The following is a 9,455-nucleotide window of genomic DNA, read 5'->3' as shown; positions in this document are numbered from 1 at the left end:
AACAATGTGGAATAAAAAATGTGAAGGGGGCAGGAGCAGTAGTAGTACAGTGGGCAGGGTGTCTGCCTTGCATATAGCCGACCTGGGTTCAATTTCCAGCATCCCATATAGCCCCTGAGCCCGCCATGAGCCATCCCTGACTGCAGTGCCAAAAGTAACCTCAGTGCACCGCTGGGTGTGACCCCCAAACAAAATCAAAGTGGGTAGAAGGAAGATCAGATCAGAGGTGACATAGGAATGTGGGGGAGGGGGATGTTTGTGGACAATCACTGTGGGTGGGCAATCACTTAATTTATCAATACCAGAAACTTCAACACTATTATAATCCTGTTACTTAACCTATATTCAAAATTTGTTTTTAAACTAACACAGAATAATGGATCGTGGCTATATCCTTGGGATATAAAAGTCTGGTCTTCCCAGTGATGAAGGGTGGGGGTGGGGGGCACCTCAGTGTCCTTGGTGCTCCTGGTGGGCAGGTATGGGTGGGTTGCAGTCAGACCAAGTGAGCAGACCAAAGCTGGTGTTGGCGGCTGATGTGCCTATATCCCCCCTCTCAGCAGGCCTGGCTGGTCCTTGGTCCTTGGGAAACTCAAGAAAGGGACCCTGAAGTCTCTGTGTCTGTGCTGCTCCCCGCTTTTCCCTCGCAGGAGCAGAAATCAGTGACAGTCGTAGGAATCGGAGCAAACAGTAATTGGCAAGCTAAGAATCAGGCTTGCCTTACAGGTCAACTTCAAGGAATCGGAGAGCTGGGCTGGAGAGACAGTTCTGTGGGGAACGCAGTCGGCCAGCCTTGCTTCCTGGCACCGATATGGTCCCAGGAGCTGGTTGTAGCCCAGACACCAAAACAAATTAGAAAAGAAGGGCCGAAAATATCTTTCTCCTGCTCATTTCCTAGGAAAATCAGTCTGTGCTACAGGATGTGGGGCCGGCAGGAAACTTTACATTGGTCCTCTGGGATGCTTTATAATTGGAATCCTCTAGGGGTCAGCAATGCATCAAGAAAGGGCTCAGCCTCGGTCCCCAGGCGTGTGTGGGGAAGGCAGGCTGCCAGGGATCCCTGAAGGTGACCAGTGTGCGCGTGCAGTGCCCGCTGCTTTGCACAGAAACCTTGACGTTTGACTTGGGCATTGTTTTCGCCTTCTCTCTCCATGGTTCCCACACCCCGTGCGCACACGTGTCCGGCTCCACCAGCGCACCCACGGGCCAGCCAGTGAAGCACGGCGACAGGACACTGAGACGGGTGCTGGGAGAGGGGCAGCTTGCTTCCTTTTGCTTCTGACAGTGAGAGTCCTCCAGGCCTGGCCTTCCTCGCTGCTAGCCAGAAACTGCCGGCCAGGCTCAGGCGCAGCAGACAGTGCCAGGAGCACTTGAGCAGGCTTCCTGGTGGCTCTTCTGCAGGCCAAGGGCTTCAGGGACCCAAGGCAGAGGCCGCCTGGGACTTGGCACAGGCTATCAGCACGGCCCCAGGTTTCCCTTCACGACAGGAAGAAGCAGACCGTTCCTACCTCTCTCCCTGTCCCTCCTATTTGGGTGTCTGTTGCCGTGCACACAGAGCCTGACCTGACCCATGCCACGGTCAGGCTGGTGGTGCCCCTTGCCAGGCAGCGTGGCGAGTTGGGGTCTCGCTGGTGAAGACTAACAGCGGGGGAGGAAGCGCCCGGTGAAGGGAGCCGGCTCCCAGCACAGCGTCTCAGCATCTGCAGCTTCACTCAGCCTCGCCACGGGGCCCACAGAGAGCACAGCAGGGGAAGCATTTGCCTTGCACGCGGCAGTCCGGGAGCCAATCTTCAGCACCCCACATGGTCCCCTGAGTCTGCCAGGACACCCCTGAGCACAGGGCCAGGAGTAAGCCCTGACCACATCGGGCATGGCCCCAAAACTAAGACTAAACGGTCAACTACTAGTCTTCTTGCAACCGTTCAGCATCAGATAATGGGCTTGGCCCTAGTGTGGACAAGGCCCCATGTGAACTCACTCTTAGGTGGTGGTTATAAATTTTTTGCACGCGTGGGAAACAACCTGCTGACTTGTCCACCATTTGTCATGAAGCAAACAGTGTGATTGAGCAGGCCCAGTCTACAGGTGCACCCACTCTCCGGGTGCAGTAACCTGAGAGAGAGAGAGAGAGAGAGAGAGAGAGAGAGAGAGAGAGAGAGAGAGAGAGAGAGAGAGAGAGAGAGAGAGAGAGAGAGAGAGAGAGAGGGAGGGAGAGAGGGAGGGAGGGAGAGAGAGTTTGTGTGTGTGTGTGTGTGTGTGTGTGTGTGTGTGTCTAACAAAGTACTTGTTATGTCTCTTGCTAAGGTGCAGGTAGTATACCCTGTTCTTTTTTCATGCCTCAAACCCTCCCAACAGTTCTAGAACAGAGAAGTTCTGAGTGGCGCCTTCTTTCACAACCTTACCCCTAGAGAAGATACATAACTCCCTCGAGTTCCCACAGCTCGTGAATGCTGGTGCTGGGTTTTGCACGGAGGCGGTGTGGCTTCAGAGTTCTCTACTCTGTGCCATCAGACTGGCTTACTGGTCATGTTGTGTCTGGTATTTCTTGCTCAACCTGATGGCAGCCTCACCTAAAGCGTCAAGCAGCGAACACTGCTTATCTCTCGGATTGTCGGTGCCAGGAGAGAGCAGCAGTTGGCCTCACCGTGGATTAGGACGATGCGACACATTGTTTCGTGCATCTGCCTGCTTGCCAAGACTGAGAGGGAGTGGAAGATCCCGGCCAGGTCAAACAGGAGGGTCGTCTGGCATGGGCCAGCTGTAGGAAGGGTCAGCAGGGCCTTTCTGTACTATCCTCCTGTTCTTGCGTGGCCATCACAGACTCCCAAATGAAGCTCCCCCCGCCCCCGCCCAGCTGATCCTGGGATAACCAGGAGTCAGATTCACTGCAGTACTGGGTGTGTGTCTCACTAGCAGTGTGTATGCCTCGAAAGGGGAGGCCCTGGGCGTGGTCTCACACACACACACACACGCACGCACGCACGCACGCACGCACGCACGCACGCACGCACACTCGCTGTGTAGTCAGGCTCTCGTGGCTGCTCGTCCTGCTGCAGTGCGGCGGACATCGCAGGGCCTGGGCTCCGGTCTCCCGTAGCACGCAGATGCACCCACGCAGGTCTGCAGCCTCTCTCCAGTCCCCTCCCCCTCCTGCTGAGGCAGCAGCCCCAGCCTCAGCCCGGCCACTGCTGCGAGATTCTTCTGGATTATGGACGGGGAGGCTGGGGGACCTCACCTGGCAGTGCTTGGGGCTTAGGCCTGACTGCGCTTAGGGGCCACTGGCGGTGCCTGGGGAAGCGTTTGTGTGGCCGAGATCAAAGCAGTGTCGGACACTTGCAAGGAGAGCTCCTTAACCCCCTGTACACTCTCTCTCTCTCTCTCTCTCTCTCTCTCTCTCTCTCTCTCTCTCTCTCTCTCTCTCTCTCTCTCTCTCTCTCTCTCTGCTCCCAAATAGACATTTTTTGTTTGTTGGTTTTTTTTTGGGGGGGGGGTTGGGTTTTTTATTTTTGGAGGAGACTCTGCAGTTAGGAATCACTCCTGGTGGTGCTTGGGAACCAGATGGATGCTGGGGATCCCACCCAGGGCGGCTGCCTGCAAATCAAATGCCCAACCCGCTCCAGCCCCTCTGCCCTCTGCTGGTTTTAAGGCACAGAAATGTCTGGAAACCGTAGAACACTTTGAATATTCAACTCAGTCTGGAAATTGTCTGCTTAGTTGGAGGACCACACGCTTCTCCTGCTGATAGAGGAAGGATATCCAGCCCGCACAGCACGAGGGTCCCCAGACCTGTTCCCCCTAGCTCGAGAGCCTGAGTAGGATCCCCCAGCCACTCAGCCTGGGACCTGTGGGACCCTGCTGACAGGTGGGCCTTGGCCGACCGTGGTGCAGGGCTGTCTGCCAACCCAGGGACAGAGCTGTCCTGAGTGCCGAATGCTACACAGATGAAAGGAAAAGAAACAGAGAGAGCGGGCTGGGCACAGATCTCTGGGGTTATGAACTCTCCAAGGAGCTGGAAGCCAGACACGCAGGACTGCGCAGAGCCACTGACAGGGTCCTGCAGCCTCTGGCACTGCCTCTTGCTTCACAGGTGGCTCTCACATTTAAAAAAAAAATCGTTAGTTTCTTCTGCTTAGAAAGTAATAAAGGATCACTTTTTATCTCAAGCTGTAGGGACCATAAAACTACAGACATGCAGGGAATCAGCTTGACTTAGACCGAGCCTAGAAAGGGTCAGAGGGAGTTGCCAGTGGGAGGGGCAGGCCCTCTGCGGCCCTCTCCTGAGGCCAGTGGACTTTATGTAGCCAGATTGAGGAGGGGTGAAGGTCCTGCTCCTTCAAAGTCTCCCTTCCCAAAGCTACGTAATGAAATTCCCCCCTTAAAAGCCACTTGGATAATGACAGCTGTAGGGTGGCTGTCAGGATAGGAGGACCAGCAGGTGGTGGCGGGTGAAATCTAGATAGCAGCACTGAGAGGCTGAGCTGCGGGCCCGAGACCCAGCAGTGCTGGAACCAGTGTTAGCTTCCGAATGAGCCGTGGTTAGCGCTGGAGCAGTAGTACAGAGTAAGGAGCTTGCCTTGCATGACCTGGGTTTGATCCCTGGCATCCCACGTGGTCCCCTGAGCACTGCCAGGAGTGACTCCTGAGTGCAGAGACAGGAGTAAACTCTGAGCATCACTGGGTGTGCCCCCACTACACATACACACACACACACACACACACACACACACACACACACACCACCACCACCACCATCACCACCACCAAAAAAAAAAAAAATCTCGCTTAACAAATTATGTTATAAACCAATGTGGAAACTTAAGCCTGCCTCCCTGTACAGATGTGGATTAGTGAGGGTGTGTCGCAGGGATTGTTCAAGCTATTGTGCTTAGAGCTGTCACTAGAAATATTTCATTAAAGAAAAACAGCACAGGCCTACCTCCCGTGGCCACTGCAGTGTTGACTCACCCACCCACCCTGCTCTCCTGATTCATGACTGCATCTTCAAGCAGATTTGTGGGCAGACTGGTCCCCACAGCTGCAAACTCTGGGGCGCCCTCAGGAGGCAGGCGGGCCAGCAGCCGCACCCTCCCCATGGTTGCAGGCACGCCAAGGGCTCAACCCCAGCACTTCACTAATATTCCTGTCAAGACACCAAACGGAATCATTTCAGGTACCTAGTGCTCGGGCTGAGATCTCTGGTGTCTTCTCAGAGTCACGGTGGGCAGCCTCTCCTACCCTCTGTGCTCCTGGGAGCCCCCCCCCCCAGCCACACCCACCTCCTACAGCCCCTGCCACGTCAACTCATTGACCCAGATCATAGATCCTGAAGCTTCTGGACCCTGTGGCTGCAGACAGGGCCACACGTCTGATTCCTCATACTGAAATTCCAGTAGGCGCACACCAAATTAGATGGGAAAGTAATATAGAAGCCAACTAAACTCAACAAGCAAAACATGAACACAGAAGGCTCAACTAGATGGGGCTGGAGCGATAGCACAGCCGGTAGGGCGTTTGCCTTGCACGTGGCCAACCCGGGTTCGATTCCCAGCATCCCATATGGTCCCCTGTGAGCACCGCCAGGAGTAATTCCTGAGTGCAAAGCCAGGAGTAACCCCTGTGCATCGCCGGGTGTGATGCAAAAAAAAAAAAAAAAGGCTCAACTAGCAACAAACATTTTAATAAATTCTTAGACAACCCTGTGATGAGATATAACAGTTTTCACATTAAAGGTTGACTTTTATACTTCTCAGTTTTCATTTTGGACCTTTATTATCTAATCAACTTCACTCTAGAATTGTATCAACAGTTGTGGCTTTTTTCTCCATTAAAAGAGAAAAAAATACAGAAAAACAACACAAAGCAAATAAGAGAAAAAGACAAATACTTTTGTATGTGGAATGTCATAGCAACAGTGACTCCAGAAAACAAAGCCGTGGGCAGAGAAGGATGAAATGTGTGAAGGTGATCAAAAGGAACACACTTCCTGTTATGAGTGAGCCCTGGGGGTGTCATTCATAGTCGTAAGTACTGTTAAATGTACCCTAGTGTGTATTTGGAAATGCCAAGAGAGTGGGCCTAAGTTCTTACACAATGGGGGAGGGGGGTGATGGCTTTGTGGTGATGAATGTTTACTCATCTTTGGATGCCATTTCGCTATATATATACACTCAATCATCATATTTACTACTAAAACGAATGCAATAGCATATGTCAATTTTGTCTCAAAATAAAACAAAAACTGTGAAATCAATTTTTTGGTGAAGTGTAATTTTCTTTGACTCAGTAGCAAAAACTGGGTCACCACCAAGGTTGTGGAGGAAGGAGTCTCAATCTTTGGATTTTTATGAATCACTGGGGAAGTCTGTGAAATATGTGGATTCTTAGGACGATCCACTCTACCCAGGACCTGATGAACACAGGGTTTTTTATGTATTTATGCTCACAATACTCCAGATAAAGGTCAGAGAGAGAGAGAGAGACAGCCAGGGTTACAGCACACAGCAGACCCTGGTTCAGTCTCCAGCACTGGATATGGTCCGTTGAGCACAGTCAGGAGTAATCTCTGAGTACAGAATCAGAAGTAAGCCCTGAGCATTGGTCCCCCCTTCGTAATGCCCCTCCCCCAAAGGAAAGGAAATAAATACTCCAGGTAGTACTGCTGCAGATGGTCTACAGACCAAAATTTAAGGGACCTTGGGGATTCACCATGAGATTCCTGAGTACTGGGTGCTAGGCAAAGTGCCTTCCTGTCCTAACATATCTTATTCCACAAATAGAAAAGTGCCTCCACTATAGCTATCAAAATCTCCAGACTTGGAGAAAAGGGAAGCCCACGTGGTGACTGATCTGGAAGTAGTAGCCCTCCCTGACCTCAAAACCTGATCTCTCCTCCAAGGACATGGACACTGGCTTTCCGCCTTCTCCAGATGGAGTCTCGGAGACACTGAGCTTCTACTAACATGGCTCTGGTATATGGGACTGGGACATTTTCTCCAAAACTCGTGGGGGCACTGGAACTGGGAGGTGCCATCCCAGCCTCCAGCTGGCCCCTGTCGCCGGAAGTCACGCCCTCAACCCACCTTGGGTGCCATCTTGCCACATCTAGCAGTGAAGAATCTGGGCTGGTGGGCACCGCAAGCCGGAGAATGCTCTGGACCCCAGACCGGGCCAACAACACCCCTCCCCTCCCCTCCCCTCCCCTCCCCTCCCCTCCCGTCCCCTCCCCTCCCCTCCCCTCCCCTCCCCTCTTCTCTTCTCTTCTCTTCTCTTCTCTTCTCTTCTCTTCTCTTCTCTTCTCTTCTCTTCTCTTCTCTTCTCTTCTCTTCTCTTCTCTTCTCTTCTCTTCTCTTCTCTTCTCTTCTCTTCTCTTCTCTTCTCTTCTCTTCTCTTCCCTTCTCTTCTTCTCTTCTCTTTCTTCTTCCTCTCCTTCTTCCCCTTCTTCTTCTTCTTTCTTCTTCTTCTTCTCCTCCTCCTCTTCTTCCTCCTTCTCCTCCTCTTCTTCCTCCTCCTCCTTCTCCTCCTCCTCCTTCTTCTTCATCATCATCTTCTTCTTCTTCTTCTTCTCCTTCTTCTTCTTCTTCTTTCTTCTTCTTCTTCTTCTTCTTCTTCTTCTTCTTCTTCTTCTTCTTCTTCTTCTTCTTCTTCTTCTTCTTCTTCTTCTTCTTCTTCTTCTTTTCTTCTTCCTCTTTCTTCCCCCCTTCCGTCTTATCCCCCCCAACATTATTCCTGATATTTAATCAGAGTTAAGAATTGAGCTCTGACTACCAAGTGATCTGAATATCTTCTTTTCACATTATCAAGCTGGTTCCTATGAATCTGCTTTCTAGCTGCCTCCAATGCCTTCTCAGAATATATTTTGCTTTTCTTTTCCTTTTGTTTCACAAAAAACTGAAGAACTGTGATTTACAATGTTACCGATAGTTGTATTTTAGGCATACAATAATTCAACACCAATTCCTCCACCAGTGCTAACTTCTTGACCAGTATTCCCAGATTCCCTCCCATTTCAACCCCTGCTCCACCTCCACCTGTCAACTTGACAGGCACATTATAAAGTTTCAGTGGTTTCCATTTAGATTTCATGTTTCAGTTGTGTTGCATCTGTGTTTTGGGTATATGACTATACCCCTTACTCATGTCACTGCTATAACTGAAGTCCTAATGCTTGTTCACCTATTACTTGTTCTCTTCTTTCATCCTTGATTTTTTTCTTCTCTGACTGTAAACACTGGGGTAAAGGATGATTTAAGCATCCTTCTTTTACTACAATATATTTTCTCATTGGTATTCTGTATCCCTCAGAAAGTGAGATCATCCTGTGTTTGCCTGTCTTCTTCTGGCCTACTTCACTCAACATGATATCTTCCAGTTCCAACCAGCTTGCAGCGAATTGCATGATTTCATCATTCCTTGCCGCTACATGGTACTCCATGGTGTATATATACCACATCTTCATCAGCCATTCATCTGTCATTGGCCTTCTTAGGATTTTTTTTCAATGCTTGTAGGACCGGCCTGGTGCCCATGACTCTGATCTGCAATCTCCTGAATGACAACAGGGATTCGCAGTGCTGTAGCTGCTACGGCACCCACGTCTAGCTGGCTTGGGCTCCGACCCGGGCCTCACGATTGCTGGCATCTGGTTGCTGATGTGTCCTCACAGTCCAACTGACATGGGCAATGATTGGGGGTTGTGCTCATATGGACCCGATCGCAGACAGCTGGTCTTCCTAGCTCCAGGCCCAGTTTGGGAATGGCTGCCTGGAGCCATGGCCTGGTGGGCGGGACTCAGCATAGGGATGTCTGCTGCCTGCTGCCCTTCTCACACGGCGGCTCCTAGCTTTCTTGGGAAGAGCTGCCTCTCACTGTGACCTGGGGACAACTGCACCTGGTTGTCACTGTTGGGCCTGCCAGTTCCCCGTCTGTCCCATGTGGTGGGTGCAGGTACAAACCTGAACCTTTGGGGGTTCTTTGCGCTCAGTGTGCTCCGACTTGGCTGGGAGATTATCTGGTGCTTCTCCCGGGGGGTGAGGGGAAATGACTTGCTTTGGTTCTGAGCTGGCTGCTCTACAAACCAGTCTATGGCAGCTGGAACCTGCAAGGTGGGGCGAAGATAATGAATCTGTGGAAGCCGTGGCTGTGACCCTTCGGGGTGGGACTCGCCCTGGGAACAGCCGCTCCCAGTCAGAGCCAGGTGTGGCAGCACCTTTGCTTGGTTTCACAAGTACCAAGACTCCAGGACTCCTCAGTTCCAGCACAAGGCTGGATGCTGTGAGAAGCGACATGCTCAGCACCTTGGCACATCAGCCAAGGCAGCAGGCATGTGGCAGAGTGGGGTCTGAAGAGCCTCCTGTGCGTGACTCGTCTGGAGTGGCTCTGTTCATGCGGGAGTGGCAGCCGGTTGTGCTGGGCTCAGCCAGACCCGAGTTTGCTTGGAACCTCACGAGCGCTGGTGT

The sequence above is a fragment of the Sorex araneus genome, chromosome 1 (assembly GCF_027595985.1).
Source record: "Sorex araneus isolate mSorAra2 chromosome 1, mSorAra2.pri, whole genome shotgun sequence".
Classification (NCBI taxonomy): domain Eukaryota; kingdom Metazoa; phylum Chordata; class Mammalia; order Eulipotyphla; family Soricidae; genus Sorex; species Sorex araneus.
The sequence above is the reverse complement of the archived record's forward strand: the minus strand, read 5'-3'. Positions refer to the sequence as shown.